General features: G+C 39.4%; 1 protein-coding gene and 1 long non-coding RNA gene across 2 annotated transcripts in view; both read right to left on the bottom strand.

Annotated features, from left to right (window-relative positions):
* The window catches only part of uts2r (urotensin 2 receptor), a 94,963-nt gene extending 82,733 nt beyond the window's left edge, over positions 1 to 12,230 (bottom strand). Inside the window, exon 1 of the mRNA XM_004557539.5 lies at positions 12,176 to 12,230. The gene's annotated coding sequence lies outside the window, so the exon portion shown is untranslated. The remainder of the gene's footprint in view (positions 1 to 12,175) is intronic.
* Positions 12,231 to 15,154: 2,924 nt separating this feature from the next.
* LOC112434722 (uncharacterized) lies at positions 15,155 to 18,969 on the bottom strand. Its single transcript, XR_013099786.1, has 8 exons — positions 18,675 to 18,969; positions 18,172 to 18,211; positions 17,980 to 18,026; positions 17,623 to 17,667; positions 16,754 to 16,783; positions 15,907 to 15,975; positions 15,652 to 15,726; positions 15,155 to 15,294 (listed from the first exon to the last, which is right to left on the bottom strand). It is a non-coding gene; the product is annotated as an uncharacterized LOC112434722 (long non-coding RNA).
* Between the last annotated feature and the right edge of the window lie 193 nt (positions 18,970 to 19,162).

Genomic DNA, 19,162 nt, shown 5'->3' with positions numbered 1-19,162 from the left:
AAAGTAAATCTCTTTAAACCTTGCTTCGGGAAGACAACATTCTCTCCAATTTCCCCCCCGGTATTTATGAATTTAGTCGGCATCTTCAAAATAACTGCCTGATTAACAGCCAGGAGGTGTTGTTTTCGCGGCACACCCCAGAACCTATAAGTTAGTGGTCTGAGCCCACAGGCAACACTGTGGAAAGCTCTCAACCTGAATAACAACACAGGAAGCTATCACACAAACACACAGTAGCTGTTATGGCTTCTGGAAGACAGAACCCCATTCAAGCCATTAACATACTCAATAAATAATTAAGACATTTTATGAGCAAATATGTGCAGAGTGCTCGCTGTAAATGTGCCTGCATTAGGTAGTAACAGAGCATCTTGTTGTTAATATAGTGTAGACACAAAATAAATGATGTTTAACAATAACAATAAAGGATGTGTAAAGATGTCAGTGCACTGGCTGTTTAAGCTTTGTCGCTTATAGTGTATGAATTTGTAGGAAGTGAAAGGAATGGTGAATGCTTTGATTTAATAGAGTATGAGCAAAATGATGAAGCAGCAGGGCATTTGGCAAGTATCCACAGGCCCGAACGCACTGCCTTTCACCTTTAAAGGACACAACCGCAGTGTGAAATTCACTTGATCAGTTAAACTGGCCCCCAGGCTGATTGTGTGGTTCGTGTGTGTGCGTACGTGCGCATGAGGGATCAAGAGGTCTCATTGATTCCCAGCTCAAGTTAAGCTGAGATTACATTACATAGAGAGCACTGTGATGGTCTGCAGGCAGATGTGACCACAGACGCAGATAAAAGCTGTGCGGGGTGGAACCATTCGTGGTGATGACCACGATTTAATTGAAATGATACACAAACAGTGCTGTAAGACAAGCCTCCCTGTGTGAGAGCGAGCATTGTGTGAAAGACGTCTGGTTGCCTTTCTGTCAAAACAGAGATGGTGTGGTTTGAAATGCCCACTTTTCTTTGTTACTTTTCATTTCCTCTCTTTAAGTGTCACGTTTCTCACATATAAAAAGGAAACAGAAAAGAAACATAAGAATTTTGCATTCCAGTAAAATGTAAGTAGGTTTATATTTCATGCATGAATCTATATAAGACTTCTGTGCCTTGGAAAACTCATGTAAATTTTGCCTCATTCATATTTAAACTGTTAACAGGCCTTTGTAAACCATCTTTGGAGATTTGAGTAAGCCACATGCCAAAGACACTGGGAGATGGTACACGTCAAATTAAGTCTTGTACATTCTGGCATTATGGTTTTTCTCGTTTTAGCACTCCTTCTATTCCGAGAAGGCAGAAAATTATAAAATAGAGGTAGACAAAGACTGAATGGGTTTTAATGTGTTTCAGTTACAATGATAAATAAAAGGTTCCATAATCTGAATGCCTAAGGCTACAGTGTCAGGGTTAGAGATGAGGTTGCCACTGATGATGACTCAGACCAAGAGTTCATCCTTGCCCTAACCTCTAGGTCACTAGGTCTCACCTATCAAAGGTCACCAGTAAACTGGTGGAAGATAAGAGATATGCAAAACAGAAATACTTTTGTGAGCATAACCATAATCCTGGCCTTTAAGTAAGAGACTTACAACACTTATGAGATGTATAATACACAGAAAACAATCGATATAGTGTCATAGTGCTGTAGTATCTTAGAGGTGAAGGCAAAGCAGACAGATCTGAAACAACACTGCTTTGGAGGAATAAACAGTCTCTGACAGAAATCTGCAGACTCTCAATATTTGCCAAAAATTGTCTAAAGAAATTCATTTAACTGTGAGACTAAATGCCCTTAGGTGCTCCGTGGGGTACTGCGGACATTCATAAAGTAAAAAAATGCTTCTTTTTAATAAAAGAAAACTTTTCCCCGTTTACTGGTTTCTGCTTGTTCTAGTTTGAGACACTTTAAGTTTGCGAAAGTCCAAACTGTGTCCATCGTTGTCTTATGATGAACATTACGATGTCACTCATGGAGCGAATGTTGAAACTAGCAAAGTTTTTTTTTTTTTAATTATTATTATATTAGCATAATCAGATGTGGCTAAATGTCACAAACTAATTCTATTAAAATAATTAGTGACATCATTCCTGTTTTGTTTCTTTTGAAATATTTCTTTGCTGTGGTTATCTTATTTTTGTTCTCTGCACTCTTGTTGTGGCTTATCTGTTCATATGCTCTCAAAGCCTTGCTGTGGCTAAAATCACACATCATGCTGACCAAGTCCAATTCTAAACCATATTCATCAGCCCATAGCCGAATCCTACACTCGTGCATTGTAGCCTCCAAGAACAGTGACCTGTGTTTTTTGGTTTTATTATCTGGTCTCGTTCGGTACTGTTTATAAAAAAAAAAGTCTTGAGTAATAGAAAGTAGTGTATGCTTTCTTAAAAGTTATTCACACACAAAGAAACACGGGGCTGACAAACTGTCTGTGAAGATCTCAAGTACATTCACTGCCAGCTCAGCATCATTAATCACCATTTGATAATTAGTCTGTAGAAGCACAATCACTTGTAAAGGGGAACAGTGGGGATGTCACTAATGAAGCTGAAGAAACTGGTGATCAGAAGCACATTGAGTACAGTTGTATAATAACTTCAGCAGATCTGAAAGAGCTGTATCTCTCAGACTAATTCATAACAGCGTTATCTTGACTTTGATTTAGACTTCACATCTTGGGCTATACTGGGAATTTGAAAGACGGCAAAGCTGCTGCATGACTATAGACTGTCCATAAAAGATGGACACATCCATCAGACAAAACCCTTTAGTTTGTAGGATACGGTTTTAAATCCTCAAGTTTAGCATTGTTGCCATTTCCAGCCTAATTTTCAGAGAGAAATAGTGACAAGGTTAGAGAGTGGAATACTAACATCCATTGGAGGCCGATTACGTCACAGCTAGGTGACGAAGGCTGTCCCAATTCGGACAACAAATGCATCCTTCATTTCCCCAGATTTGAAGAATGGGTCGGGTGTATCCTTCGTGGCCCACCCTATTCCTGAATTCATAGCGCGGCCCAGCCAATTCCAGTTTCCAACAATGGCAGCAGCTACTTAGTTTTAATATTACTCTTTCTAGACCACAAAATAAACTTTTAAGATATTTTCAGTCGAGACTGTAGCTGTTTAAACTTCAAATATCTTTTCGATTTATCAGGACATCACATATTTGCAAAAGTGTTCCGAGACATCTGTTACCCACCAGCTCGATAGCCGACTGGGAGGTCGAGGCTCATTAGAGCCAGCGAGAACATCGGACTCCCAGCACATCGTTTTCAGACCCTCTTTTGCTACTCAGGTTAAACATGATATATAAGCCACCTAGATAACTTAACTTGTTTGGCTTTTGTCAGTGTTTTATTTGTTCCTGATTGAATTGGTTTGGCTGAGATTAAAGTTATAAATTCATACAGCTGAATAAACGCCAAACAGAAAACTGATTAAGCAGACGTGTGAGATGGTCAACAATTTACGCCACACACTTCCGGCCTTCTTGGTCTTCGAAGGGCCCGGCCCATGTAGACCGCGAAGGCCAGGTCCTCCGAAGGATGCCTATGAATTGGGACATAGCTATAGTCTCCATGGGTATATTTACAGTGGCCCTGAGAGGTCAAACACACTGCAACTAAAAGATAATTGACACAAAAAGAAAATTGATCCAAAAGCACATAAAATATAATGGAACTTGAACAAATACTTTGGAAATAAGACAAAAAAAAATTGTATTTACGGCACAAAAATATATATACACATACTTTCTAATTAGTGCAAAATAACACCAGTTAAAATATTACTCTCACTCACCATAACTGGGGGCACTTCTTTGAGACTTTTTTGGGAGGTTGTTAGTAGAATGAACTGCTCTACCAGGCATTTGAGATAATTGCAATAAAAATTATCCAAGAAGCACCACGAAGTTGGCCAGTCGGTGCCGTTCGGTGATAACTGCATGAGGTGAACTCTTAACTGTCCCAACTTCCTGTCTGTCCATCCACCTGCCATTCGCAGTTATGTTTTATTTTAGTTTTTTCTTGATTATTGATGTACATGTTTATTTTCGATGTTAGCTATTGTATCATTGGTGTGGGTGGGGATTGATGCAATTTGCAAGCAGCCTTGAGTGGGTCAGGGTCATACGTCACATGAAAACCAAAATAATTCCAAACGCCAGATCTGAATGAGAGTGGGGGAGGTCCATGTTAAAAGGAGAGCTTAACTTCTGTCTCGCTAGCTTGCCCTGCGCTCTTCCTTCTGACTATGCTGTCTGTGTTGAGCGCTCAGTGGATCTGCGCTGGACAGTGCAGCCTAGGCGGAGTAGTCAAACGCAGATTCACTGAGCGCTCAACACAGACAGCATCGTCAGAAGGAAAATTGATAAAATAAATTACAAATGTTGTATTGTTCGATATATATATATATATATATATATATATATATATATATATATATATATATATATAGCAGCTGGATAGCGTAGTGGTTAGACTACACGCCTTTGGAACAGGGGATCGCAAGTTCGATTCCTGCCTGGGGCGTCTGTATCCAGTAAGGGTCCTAAGGCTAGACCCCCTATGCTAAGCAAGCCTACCGCAGACATGAGCGAGACAGATAAATATGAAGGCATGCCGGCTCGGACGTCGCCCGGATCAACAAGGTCCGCGTCAGATGTTGAGGAACCAGGGCACCCTGACGAAAAGTGGGCTACTGGAAGAAGAAGGCATCGATGGGCAAGAGACGAAAACAGGGCGTTGTTGGAATGCTACTACCCAAGTAACCCCGGCGGAAGGGGCTACATGAATAGGATGAGGGACCTATGGATTCTTCGATACCCAACATCCACAATGACGGCGAAACAACTAGTAGCTCAGTGTTCCAACATTCGAAAGAAGGGACTGCTCTCACAGCTAGAGATTGACGAGGTACAACACAAATGCTACGGCAAGGAGGAGTCAGGACGCCAGGTCAGGGGGGAGATATCATCACCCCCACCCGAGATTGGGTACATAGCCCCAAGTGCGATAGGAGAAGGATCGTTGAGTGCGAGAGGAACTGACCTGAAAAATAGGATCATGGCCAAGCTTGAAACCTGGATTCCGCGTAGCCGGTTACCAAGATTACGTGAAGTACCCTCAGAAGGTCTGCTAGATGATGTTAATGCAGCACTACGGGCAATACCTACAACCACGATTACCGACACTAACAAGCTGATCTACAATACGGCAGCAGTGATCAGTGAGATGCTTGGCTACAAGTTGAACAGCGACAAGGGGCAGTACCCTCCATGGAGAAGGAGGCTAGAGGGCAAGATCAAAGTAGCACGGAGGGAGGTTAGCCAACTAACGGAGTTGCAGAAAGGTGCGACGAATAAGGTGCCTAAGAAATACAGCAAGCTGTCCATACCTGAGGCCTTGGAAACTGCCAAGCAAAGACTCACAGCCTTGGCCAGCCGCTTGAGGAGGTACACCAGAGAGATAGAAGGCAGGAGAATAAACCAGCTGTTCTCCACAGAACCAGCAAAGGTGTACTCTCAGTGGCAAGGGAACAATAAGAGAACAACACCACCAAGGCTGGAGACGGAGCAATACTGGAAGAGCATATGGGAGAAGGATGCAACCCATAACGGCAATGCTCAGTGGCTAGAGGATCTGAGGGCAGACCACAGCGACCTCCCTGAACAGGGTCCAGTAACCATCACAGTGGCAGATATCCAAGAAAGGGTCTCCAGTATGAAGAGTTGGACAGCACCAGGGCCCGACATGGTTCACGCCTACTGGCTGAAGAAACTGACTGCACTCCACGAGCGTCTGGCAGCACAAATGAACCAGCTGTTAGTTAACGAGAGACACCCGGAATGGCTAACCGAAGGCCGGACGGTCCTGATCCCCAAGGACCCCAAGAAGGGACCGGTCCCCTCCAACTACCGACCAATAACCTGCCTCAGTACTACATGGAAGCTCCTGTCAGGCATCATATCGGCTAAGATGAACAGGCACATGGGTCAATACATGAGCGGGACACAGAAAGGAATTGGCAAGAATACCAGAGGCGCAAAACACCAGCTACTGGTAGACAGAACAATCAGCCGAGACTGCAAGACCAGACTGACCAACCTGTGCACTGCCTGGATTGATTACAAGAAGGCCTATGACTCAATGCCCCACAGCTGGATACTGGAATGCCTAGAATTGTACAAGATCAATGGGACCCTAAGAGCCTTCATCAGGAACTCAATGGGGATGTGGCGTACAACACTAGAGGCCAACTCCAAGCCCATAGCACAAGTCACCATCAAGTGCGGGATCTACCAAGGAGATGCTCTGTCCCCACTGCTGTTCTGCATAGGCCTGAACCCCCTCAGTGAGATCATTAACAAGACTGGCTACGGATACCGACTACGGAACGGAGCAGTTGTCAGCCACCTCCTGTACATGGATGACATCAAGCTGTATGCCAAGAGTGAACGAGACATCGATTCACTGATCCACACTACCAGGCTATACAGCAATGACATTGGAATGTCGTTCGGACTGGAGAAGTGTAGTCGGATGGTAACAAAGAGAGGGAAGGTAGTCAGAACTGAGGGGATTGAACTACCAGAAGGCAACATTGCAGACATAGAGGACAGTTACAAGTACCTGGGGATCCCGCAGGCAAATGGGAACCATGAAGAGGCCGCTAGAAAGGCTGCAACCACCAAGTACCTGCAGAGGGTCAGGCAAGTCCTGAGGAGTCAGCTGAATGGTAAGAACAAGATCCGGGCCATCAACACGTGCCCGTGATCAGGTACCCTGCTGGGGTAATAGGCTGGCCAAAGGAGGAGATAGAAGCCACTGACATAAAGACAAGAAAGCTCCTTACCATGCATGGAGGGTTTCACCCCAAGTCCAGCACCCTGAGGCTGTACCCTAAGCGGAAGGAAGGGGGCCGGGGACTGGTGAGTGTCAGCACCACAATTCTGGAATATTATGTTTTTGTTGCTGCAAGTGCTTTTATGCAATTTTTGCAAAGCTTTATGTGGAAGGAAACCGTGACCTAGGACAAGCCGATGGCATAAGATGTAAGTACAATTCCTCCGGTTTCATATGCAAAAAAAATTATTGCACTAGCTTACATGGTTGCAGTGCTACCGGGATTTAAAAATAGTTATGCAAAATGGAGCGTGCCCGCTCCGACCGCTTTAAAGGGTTAAAGGCTGCTGATGAGAATAACTTTTAACAATTCAGAGTTCATTTATTCTAAAATGTCTGCTTTTGCCCATGTCTTCATTGGAAAACAGCAATTCTGCTCTGGTCTAATAGATAATTTGCCTTCAAGTTGAATATTGGCATAAACAACATTTTTTTTCTGCTTTTCCGGGCTTGGCTCGATTGCTACACACACTTCAAAAGCAAAGACAGATTGAAATAAGATAACGAGAATCTAATCACTGACTTGTAATCTGATCCTTTTTGAAACTGTGCCTTAAATAAAATAACAGAGGTTTACTTGTTCAGGTATGTTGAAAACATCAGCAGTTACCATGGGCTATACTTATGTATATTAAACACACTGTCTATAACTGACAGTCCATCTGTGTTTGTTAATTGACTGAAGTCTAATTAAAATCCAGCCCCAGACTTTTGGCCAATTTCACAGAACTCCTCGACTGTTATTAAACCAGCTGGTTTATCACAATTGCAATCAGAAGGGGAGCCGTTTCTTACAAATATGAGCAGACACAGACACAAGACCTAACAGAAGTGACTCCACATTAAATACTTGTAAAGCAGCTGATACTGTAGATCTGTTTCATGTAGGTGTATTTAAAGAATCTGACTGATTACTGCAGATGGGATTTGTTTGCCATGTTGCCTACTTTAGAAGCAGAAACTGCGCATTGTTGGTCCTGGAGTGCAAGATATAAATTACATGAGCAAAAATCACAAATTCATGAAAACAGTCGGTTGTGGTGAATTAGCCACGAGCTTCTCAGGCTGAGTGAGTGTTACCCTCACAGCACCATCCCTCCCTCAATGCTCTGACCCATGTTCTGATGGTTTTAGACAAGCAATTATGTAACCCTACCTACAAATGATACAGTAATACAGTATTTAAAAAAAATCATCAATGACTTTAAATAGAAATTAAAAAGGAGCACAATTAATTTAGTAAATTATTTAGATTTGGCCTGTAAGCCAGGGTGAGGAGAGGTGTGACTCCATGTTGGTGCCATGTTCTTCACCCTTCTGGCAGCTGTAAACAAACATAGATTGCGTCCAATACCACAGCACCTATCTTGCAGTTGGACTAATTTAAACTCAAAGACATTCAAAGGAAGGCTGGAGGGGAAATGACCATAGTAGAATTTTGCCTCCAGGTGCGTGTCTCCCAGTAGCTCTGACATCACTTGAAAACTATGGACTCATTTGTGCAACCAGCTGCCTCATCCCAGACTAGGGATGGGTACCGGTATCTGGTGCCATGATGGCACAGGTTCTGACATAAACGGTAGTAACCAGACCAAAAAGCAGCGCACATTTCGGTGCTTTATTTCGGTGCTTTTTTTTCCTGAGCTGTGATACACTTTAGATTCTAGCCAATCATTTTATGTTTCCAAGTGTAGTAGGCGGGCCCAGGTACGTACGTTCTTTTAGAGCAGAGCTACAGATTAAAAACGCCCAAGGCGAAGTGGTCAAAAGCCTGGCTGTACTTCACAGCAAAATATGCAAACTCAGCAGCCTGCAACAAGTGCTTTAAGCTGATACTGTGGTAACACCTCAAATCTGATGAAACACCTGGCGATGCATAGCGTTTTTTTTAAAAGCCGAAAAATGCGCCGTATTTGATAGCTTGCTGCGAGACCTCACACCGAGCACATCTACTGCGGGTGGGTTGCCTGCTTTCAGACCCGGAGTTAGCAACATCCCCCAAGAACCCGGAGAGGAGAGTCCTGGCCCCTAGCCCTGCCAGTGTAGCAGAATTGATGACGGATGATGACGGCAGCAGCACCACCATGTCTGATTGTTGGGATAATGTTCTTTTGACTTAACAGCTTTAGCTTCACACTGAAATGTGACACATCTCAAAACTTCCAACAAGTTCAACTTTGGTCTTGTATTGTGTACGGCAATGTTAAAAAATAATTCTTAAAAGAAGACTTAAAGCCAGAAAGAAACAAAATGAGTGTGAAACTTGACAAACACGGTTAAGTGAAATTGGTTTGGAAAAGTAAAACAAAGTAAGAGTAAAGTGCTAGTTTTTTATTTACAGGCTGTCATCTTTACTTTGCTTCAGCTCTCCTATGAACCTAGAACTGGGCCTGTACCTTATACATCTTTGTTTTACAGTGACACAAGTGCTGCAATTACACAGTTTAACTTACTGGAGACCTCTAAGGTGTTGGATGAAAAAAAAGTTATAATTGGAGACAGTTTAAAGGAACACGAACAGCTCTCATGAATCAAAATGATTATTTTGACAGGTAATTTCAGACTAATTTTCCACTGCTGACAGGTTGGTTGACATTGTATCAACCTATATATGAATCACCATATGTGGCACATTAGGAACAAGAAGAGAAGCCCTTTTATTCCAGAAACACTGCTACCCACTTTTAACAGTCTGTGTTACGTGATATCATGCCTCAGTAGAATAAAGTTTTCAATGTGACTTTTAACAACAAAGCTTATAGAGACTTTGTTGATATTTGTTAAAATACTGTGAAACAGCTTTCCAATAGACGACTACAAGGTGCCCCATTACGTGAGTGGCTTGTGACGCATGCTTCACAGCTGTGCGCCCAAGACAATTACAAGGACAAACACCTTTTGACGCCACTTCCTTTCATTTAAATGGATACAACATGTAGTTCTGGTTCCAGCTGCTTAAATTAACTGTGCTGATACACCTGTTGTAGAGAACATATCCAAAGACTGTTGTGCTTCCCAAGTTATTCCCAGAATAAATTAACCTTCCTGTGTAAATCCAGTGACTGAAGGGGTTTACTAAACAGGGCAAAATAGGGTGTGAGCGCAATTGATATATAGTGTTCATAGGTGTGGGTAATTTACAGGGTATTTACTCTGTTTCCTTAATCCAGGTGCAGTCAGTTGAATATGGAGTACAAAAAATAAGACTTGTTTGGGGGGGCATTAAATATCGGGACAATTAGCAATAAACTCAGTGTAACAAAATGTTAGTAAATCTCTTTGTGCGCTCCATTTAAAACCTCTCCTCCATATATTTTGCCCATTGAGAAATGAATGAATGAATCTCCCACCGGAAATCTTGTCATTGCATCAAACTCCTCTGGATGAATTTTGCGTCTTTTTGGAGTTAGTTTATCCACCTCATTATTTATGCAAATTTGAAAAAGAAAAAAGTGAGTAGACCTAAGCTGACATTAGCTTAGGTCTGGTAACTGAACGTTTCAGCTAAAATTCACGTGTTCCTCAGATAGCCCCAAGACTTGGAAGTTTTTGTCACAACGGGACACGCCGGTATATTTATGGAACGGATCCAAATGCAGACACGGGAGAAACAAACTAAGGTTTAACAAAGAGCCCAAAAAACCCAAACATGAACACAAAACAGGCCAAGGTGAATAGGAGCGGGAACTAAACTAAAACCTAAACTGGGAAAACTAAGACAATAAGACATGAACATGGAACTGAACAGGAACATTAGTAGTAGTACTTTCACCCTCTGTGTTTCTGCATGAACTACATTTATGACATTAACACCTCGACAGACTGTCTACAACTATTTTTTTTATTTGCTGTTTTTTTGTTGTTCCCACCTAAGAGGGGCTTATGTCCATTTGGCAGGAGTGGAACACATTTTTCTAGCGTGACCTGCTCTTTTGAATATTAATTTAATATTCAGTTTATCGAATATTTATTTCAATAATTTATTTTAGATTTCTAAATAAAATATGGGTGCATTATGGAGAAGTGCCGTGCAGTTTCACTAATTGCCTTGCGCATTAATGCCCACTGGTATAAATTAGCTGCAAACCTGAGTGGCACTGCTGTATCAGCTCCATTATCACATCAATGCCGAGACCATAGAGCATTTGGTCTTGTTGGAAAAGCATGATGTCAGCATTTCTCTGTCCAAAACATGCTAAATTACTCAATATCAAAATTCGGTTCAAAGCCAGATGATTATTTGATTTAATCCTTATGTAGCTTGAAGAAACGTCTTCAGATTTTATATTGGGCCTACATTTTCTCTATTGGTCAAATTTGCCAGCGTGGAAGATTAGAGGAAGTTTGATTTTGCTCTTTTAAAGCTGATTTATTTGAATGAATGAGAGACCATCTTTTCATTATGTATCCAGTTCTTAATACATCCATCCACTGCTAACTGTATGCCGTACTCCAATCCCGCTGGAGTGCAGGCAGTCCCACAGCTAGGCAAACACCAGGTTACACACTCAGAAAAACTTTTGCATCATAGTGCATTTTGACACGTCAGGATCAAAAAATGTCATTAACACTGATTGTGTTACATCAGAAACATTATTTGAGTCATTTACAATTTACAAATTTCTAAAACTCTAATATAGCATATTGAACTCATTGTACCCCCGAGAAGCTTAAGGAATAGACAAAATTGCAGGAAAGTATTAAACACCAGCAGCAACAGCAACTCAGAGTCTGCACCAAGTGGGATCCTATGGGAATGAAAATGAAACCAAAGCAATGCCAATAACTGCAGTTCCTGGATTTGCCAGTTGAAGCCAAAGGGGAGCCAGTCCCCAACAACAACAACAACAACAACAAAGTTTAAATACCCAACTGAACAACTTTTAAAAGCACATTTACAACTTGGTACAAACCCGTTCTCTTTAAATACACATCAACACACATCCTTAAAATCTAATTTACTACAGCAGCAGTTGTTTATCATGTAGACAACCTGAGACATACAGTAGGTTGTTTCTCTAATATTAAAATATCTCACTGATTAAATGCATAGTTAAACTTTTTACACAGACAGAAATTGGAGTTTCATTCGCCAGGCTCACTTAAGATCAAAACCCACTGTATGTGGCTCATGATATAAAATAGTTTAACATGCCTGGCCTAGACAATCGACAGAACAGCAAAATCAAGCTCTCTGTAATTTAATGCTGTGATTGGAAAACTTGCATTAGTTGAAAATATACAAGTGATTTACCTGTAGTCCAACCAGTTGAAAACAGAAAGGCACCCTGCTAACTTGAAAATCTTTTCTTGCAAAGACCCCATTTGAAGAGAGCGCCTGTCAGAGAGACTTCATCATCCTCTAATTGCCTGATTTAGTTTCTGTGGTGAATTAGCTACAGGTGTTATGTAAATTTAGCAGCCCTTCCACTCTGTCATGGCTGTGAGCACAGAGTCTTTCTATGTTAATTTAAGATGATTCGTTGTTCACAGGAAGTGTAACCAGGGGACAGTGTGAAGAAAATGCTGTTGGCAGGGAAGTGTGCATGAAAAACTTTCAAAGCAACAACAAGGTGTTTACATCCAGAGCTTGAAAGCGTTTCCATTTCCTACAATCTCCCAGTGGATTAAATCTCTTATCCTGGAAATCATGCTATTGTCTTTGGTTTCTGTTGGGTAAACAGAGGATGTGAACAGCTATCTGTTCATAACTTGACCACACGGTTAAACTGCAGTCAATTTACTTACTGATAATACCTTAAAGTGGCATTGAATTCAGTTATCTGGTTAAGGGAAAAGGAAAGGAAGAAAGACAAAATATTCAGCTCCGGAAATCTTTCAGTTTAAAGCAAACGTGATAGCATCTCAGCAACGGGGCGTCTCGTGGTTGACCCGGTCAGTTTGTCTCAACAAAGAAAACTGCAGGATCTGTGTTGTGTTTATTGCTCTGCTTCAGTGTGGTCTGTTAAACCTCATCCCTACATTAATTACCTTTCTCTGACCTTTGCGTTTTCAGCAACTCTACAGACTGTCATACAATAAACACTCGAGATTTTAGACTCTAATTCTTCTGAAAAATGTGAAATCGTGACAGCTTAGTAATGTTGCTTAGGTGTGATAACTGCTCTCTTTTGCATGTGCAAAGGTTGTATCTGTGTGATAGTGTTGAGTTGGCAGTAGACCTGAGATGCTCCGGAACGAATAATTGCTGAGGAAACATGCATACAGAGTTAAACAGATGGTTGCCTTGTCTATTTGGCCCTAAATCAGTGGGAAATGGTAAGACTGCTGCTGCAATCTAATATTTCTAACTGCTAACCTGCGGTAGTGAAAAAGTGAGTGACAGATGCACAGGCATCTCATCAGTAATGCTCTCACATTCACAACAACAAAGTCTAGACATTTAGAAACCTTGGAAGAATTTTCCTTTCCTTTTTTTTTTTTTTGCCTGTCCCGTTTGGCTCTTTTGCCATCAGAATTATTGTCTAAAGACAAAGAAAGATGCCCAACGGATTTACTTTACCAAATTGACCATCCCAGCCTTGCCGTAATGGTCTATTTGATTCACCTTTTATTGTTTATTTTATTTTCACTTACTGAATACGGGACAGACTTGACTGGGGGAAAGAAGGGGAGAAAGAAAGAGGGAAAGAGAAACAGCTGAGAAGAGGGACGGGGGAGAAGGGCAAAAAACAAAAACCAACAGAATGAGCGGGAAAAAATAATAATAATAAAATGCATATATCAATCACCTGGATCACCTGCTGAGAAAGAAAAAAGAAAACAAGCAGAAGAGAACAAGAGTAATAGAATAAACAACATCACAATGATATATGGGAATATGACAGTAAATATTAAACATTATTATGCAGCACATAAGATCAACAGAACACAGTGTGCTTTGAGGTAGGAGCCAAAAAGGGTGTAGTTTGTGGGTGTGATCACCCGTGTGTACACCTGTGAGCATGGACGCGCTTGTTTTTTTTTTTTTTTAAAGGTTCCTTCATGTAATGATCTGCTAGAGGGTGTGGGGGGGCCACAGCCCCGTCCTCCAGGGTATGAAGCAGGTATGGAGGAGATCAAGGCTCCAGACATCCAGACATCACTGGGACACACCCACCTGGAGGGCAAAACTGGACAGGCTTTCCAGCAGTTTTCAAGGAGGACAGAGAGGACAGGCAGGCAAGTACAAGGTGCACAAGAGCTTGAACTAGCAGACAAGTACATGGAGAGATGCAACATACTACCACATGAGTAGAATGGCAATCTGGCAATGAGCGGAAGTCAGAGCCATGTTCTACTGCTAGTTATTGTAAGTAGTAGCGATTGCTTCCAATCACTAATACATACTTTAAAAATAAATTATCATTTCTTTTTTTCTCACACAAGGCCTATATCCTGCTGTCCAGTCAGGTGCATGTTTCAAGATTATTACATGTCCAAAATGGCTGACATGTTAATGTCACATGGTAACCGGTCATGTCTCTGAAAAACCTACAGTTAGCTAGGCTACATTAGCTAACGTACCATTAGCTAATGTACCGCAACCGGCATTTTCAACATTGTATGTTTCTGTAACTTGTCAGAATTCAGATTTATTAAAGAAGCCAAATAGCATGCTGATACTTTGTCATTAAAACAAAAGGTAGTTGGCTAGCCATGACAGCATAGCCAAACATAGGTGCACTAAAGTAAGCATTGCATCTGTAGTGCTTTTTCTTGGCATGATGTCGTTTTGCTTCTTGTGGTCTCTCTTCTTAAACTAGCTTAAACAACTCTTTCCCATATATTCATGGTGTGGCTCATCAACTAACACATACACACACCTCAAATAAAACTCACTATAAGCCTTTCCTTTTACATTTTTCACCTCTCTCTAGCCTTCATTGCTAAGCTCTACTCCTAGCCTCCCAGTACCCCATACGGTAAAAAAATATATTTTGAAATATATTTTGAAATATATTTCAAAATATACAAAAATTGGCCAAAAAATATATGCTCTAAAATACATTTCAAAATATATTTATATACACACACACACATATATATATATACATACATTTTACTATACAAAATGCAACTGCAACAAACACTTATAAGTAACGATACTGTGAATTTGATGTGAACTGCTATTAACACAATAAAAATGTGATCACTCAAAGATGTTTACTGATCAATAACAAGCAGAGGAATACACACACACATATATATATATATATATAGATATATATATGTGGGTGTGTACGAACATAAAACATATTTAAAATGTAACTTTTTTTTTCTTTTCCAACAGTCTGAGTTCCCCCAGCTTTGAATTGACTGCAATCCCCAAAGCCCCTCTGGATACATTGGGGAACCTCTTCCTTACCGCCACTGTAACAAACAAAAGTCACAGTTCTAGTACTTTTATCAGAGTTAAAATAAAAACATGATTTAAATTAGCTAGCTTCATTTAGCAAACAGATATTTCCGTTTATAGAGATACAGATATATTTTCCACATAATTTTACCTTTTTTTTCCCCCTCGATGGAAAGTCTATCCAGTTCACATTACAGTAATACTAACACCCCTTTTGGTCATCTATCCTTACTCTCCATCATTCAATCTGTTGACCTTCTTTGTCTGAGTCCAACCACTTCAATGCTTCATCACCTATCTGTGCAATTTTTATTGTTGCAAAGTGAGTTACTTGTGCAGTATGCAATTTTAGATACACAGTCTTCACTTACTATATATGGCTGTCATGGTTTCTTTATCAAGGGCAGTTCTTCGCTCTGCGCCGATGTCTGTTTTGCTGTGTCCTCCTATAAAAAGCATTAACATTTGAGTGTCTGGCTAGTTAAATTTCCAAAAATCTGATCTTTGTTCATCTAAACATTTGAACTACAATATTATGCTTTTTGGTAAAGAAACTGGTGACAGAGAAGTAGGCTTTTTAAAGTACTATTAGCTAACCATTTGAACTGACTTTCAAAGCTGATTACCTTTTAAATTGCTGTGGATCAAAACCTCCAGTGGGAAGGCGGCCATTAGAAGAACACGCACCATTGAACCTGAAAATAACAAAAACAAACAAAAAACAGAACAATATATAGATACTGTTTATATAGGGTAATAAATCTCTTCTGAAGCAATATAGTTCATTTTGGGTGAAAAACAAAACATTCCTCTAAAATATATATACTGACATCAGCAATCAACATCATGATTGTAATTATTTCCTTTTTAGTACATCTACTGCTGTTTGCATGTGTCAAGCACTACGACTGTATCTATGCATATAAATTCACCATATATATCCAGCAAAAATGTTTTGTTATAGTCAAAAGGAAAACAAACAAAGGCATTCAATCAGAGGTGAGAAATTAATTGGGAATATGAATTATAGGTGAACTATTCTTTACCTACTAGCAATCAAATTCAAATTCAAATTCAAATTCAAATTTTATTTGTCACGTACACAGTCATACACAGTACGATATGTAGTGAAATGCTTGGACAACTGCTCGTGACCTAAAGAGAACAAAAAAGGAAAAGGCTATGAATAAGATAGGAAATAAATATGAAAAATTAAAAAGGGTAAATTTAACTAGGAAGGAATAAAATATAAATTAAGGTTAAAAATGAAATAACTGTACAACACAAATTAGAATGAAGGGTAAATTTAACTGGGAAGGAATAAAATATAAATTAAGGTTAAAAATGAAATAACTGTACAACACAAATTAGAAGCTTCTTTAACCAAGAAGCTTGAAATATTTGAATGTAAAATAAAATAAATAAATAAATAATAATAAAAATAACATGATGTAATTAAAATGCACAACTTACATTAAGGAAATCTGCATTTGTATCCACAGGCTAAAAGTAAAACAGTAAATGTGTTAGTGATAGTACAGGTATTTAAAAAAAAAAAAAAAAGAGGCAGTAACTGTGACGCTTCTAGTGGGATGCTAAATGCAGAGATTTATATTTACAGTATAATACTGCATGTACGGGTAACTGTGTTGTGAACTGTAACTGAATATTAGAGAATCTCAGAGAAATTAAATGTATTTATTTTTTGAATTTATCAATCATAAAACCGTCTGTTTTGAAGGCCTGTTACGATAGCGACTTTTTGTTGGTTGGTATATTGCCCCATAAACAATTGCGACAAGTTATGTCATTGTCATTTTAAGACCATTTTATGTCTTTGAATGTATAATCATAATATAACACCATAATAATGCAAGATCTACACACTTTCAATTGACAAACCAACATCTAATTCTTAAAGTATTTAGATCATTGAAATTAGGAATCAAAATATTAGATACCTTAAAAACTTGAATAAATAGTAAATTTTCTAACAAATAGAAAACAATGTTATTTAATGTTATTGTTATGTTATCATTATATTTTATTTTTGTAAATATAATGGCGGATAAATTACATCATCAACAATTATTGAGGTCATGTACATGTATTGTGTGTTAAGTCGATATATCGATTATTGTGATAGGCCTACTGTTTTGGTATCATAACGAGCTTGTCAAACATGCATGACCACTAAACAATGTCTAAGCAGTAGTATTGGTCTGAATGACAACAAACATAACTAGTGTTTTGGAAAATCTGTTAGAAAACAGTTATTTCAATAATTATGATTAGCATGTGACACAGACACCGCATAAAAAACTACAACAACAAATACTTACTTTAGGAGGATGGGGGAGGGCAGCATGAGGTTGAGACTTTGACATCTGTAAAAAACAAATTCATGTATTACAAACAAGTCACTTAAAAATACATTAATGTGGCAGACTGTTCCCTGTTCAGATGCAGTGTATAAGTACAATCAGGGCTGTCACAACAATGGGGTGGGGCCAAGTGGCTGCAACCCTAGGTACAATGTGCAGGTATATATAATTACATATAATATATGTGAATAAAGCAAGAATCTGTTTAGGTTAGTCACTGTGCTGACTGATGCTTGCTAGGTTTATATGATTGCAAACTGCACAAAAACAACAACAGCAACAACATTAATGACAATGACAAACAAAATTACTTACATTTATGTAAATCTCACATTAGGAAGATCTGCATTCGATTTCATGGGCTGAAATAAATAGGCAGAAACATTACTGCTAAAAAAATAAAAAACAAAAACTCTAAAAAGCCTAAAAATGACTTAAAAAGCAAGGAAATGTGGAACATTGTAATTAGCGAACATTAATAAAGCATAACTGTTCTTTGTTTCTAACCTTGGTAAGTACTCTGTAGCCAGAAGGAGAGGTAGGATTTCTGTGAAAGCCAAATTAAATGTGAATAGGCTTTGATAGTTATTGAGAAGGCAGAATAATAAGAAAAGGCAAAAGTACGTCACAATATAATTAATTAAGTTACATATTTTGATTACCAAATTATGGAAGCGTGGAGCTGCCACCCAGGCAAAAGAAAAATAGAGCTGTATCACGTTATGACGTGAAATGTTTATTGTTCTAACATTATGCTTTTCATGTTTGTATAATATAATATCACGTTATTATAATATACATAATTGTCACGTTCGCACAATATTGTACGGACGTGATAATTATGTACATTTTTCGTACAATGTTGTTCAAACATGATAGTATATTGTTAGAACGATAAACTTTTCACGTTATAACGTGATATACTTATATTTCTCTTTTGCCTGGGTGGCAGCTCTACGCTTCCGTTCCAAATACACGAGAATAAAGTAATATTATATGGGAAAAGGCACCTGCTAGCTTGATGATGGAGGCTTCTTAGACTGGCCACCCGCCTTGGCTTCTTGTCGCCACTCCACGAAATAAAGGTCCGTTTCCTCCATGCCGGCTAATTATTCATCCTCATTAAAATCTCGTATATGTTCAGTTGGCAGAATTGAGAATTTTACATCTTCCAACCACTTAATTAACGCGAACATAATCGGCTTGTTTCTTCCCGTCTCCTGTATCCGGCCGTTCCTCTCGCTGTCAGATTTCGCGCCTCAGAGACGTCGTTATTTTTCAAAAAAAAAAAGAAGAAAGAAAGAAAGAAAGAAACAGCAACAACTACTAAAGAGAGTTTTTGCACGTTCATTGCACATTTGTGGGAATGTTTAAATATTTAATTTTTATTAATTACTTTTCATTATATCTTTATTTTTTAAACCACCGTGGCAATGCGCATGCGCATACACTCCTGCACGCAAAGGGCTTTGGAGTTGACGTAATGTCGCAATGCATT

The sequence above is a fragment of the Maylandia zebra genome, linkage group LG8, assembly GCF_041146795.1.
Source record: "Maylandia zebra isolate NMK-2024a linkage group LG8, Mzebra_GT3a, whole genome shotgun sequence".
Taxonomy (NCBI): Eukaryota; Metazoa; Chordata; class Actinopteri; order Cichliformes; family Cichlidae; genus Maylandia; species Maylandia zebra.
Note: the sequence above shows the minus strand (reverse complement) of the source record. Positions and strands in the feature narration are given on the sequence as shown.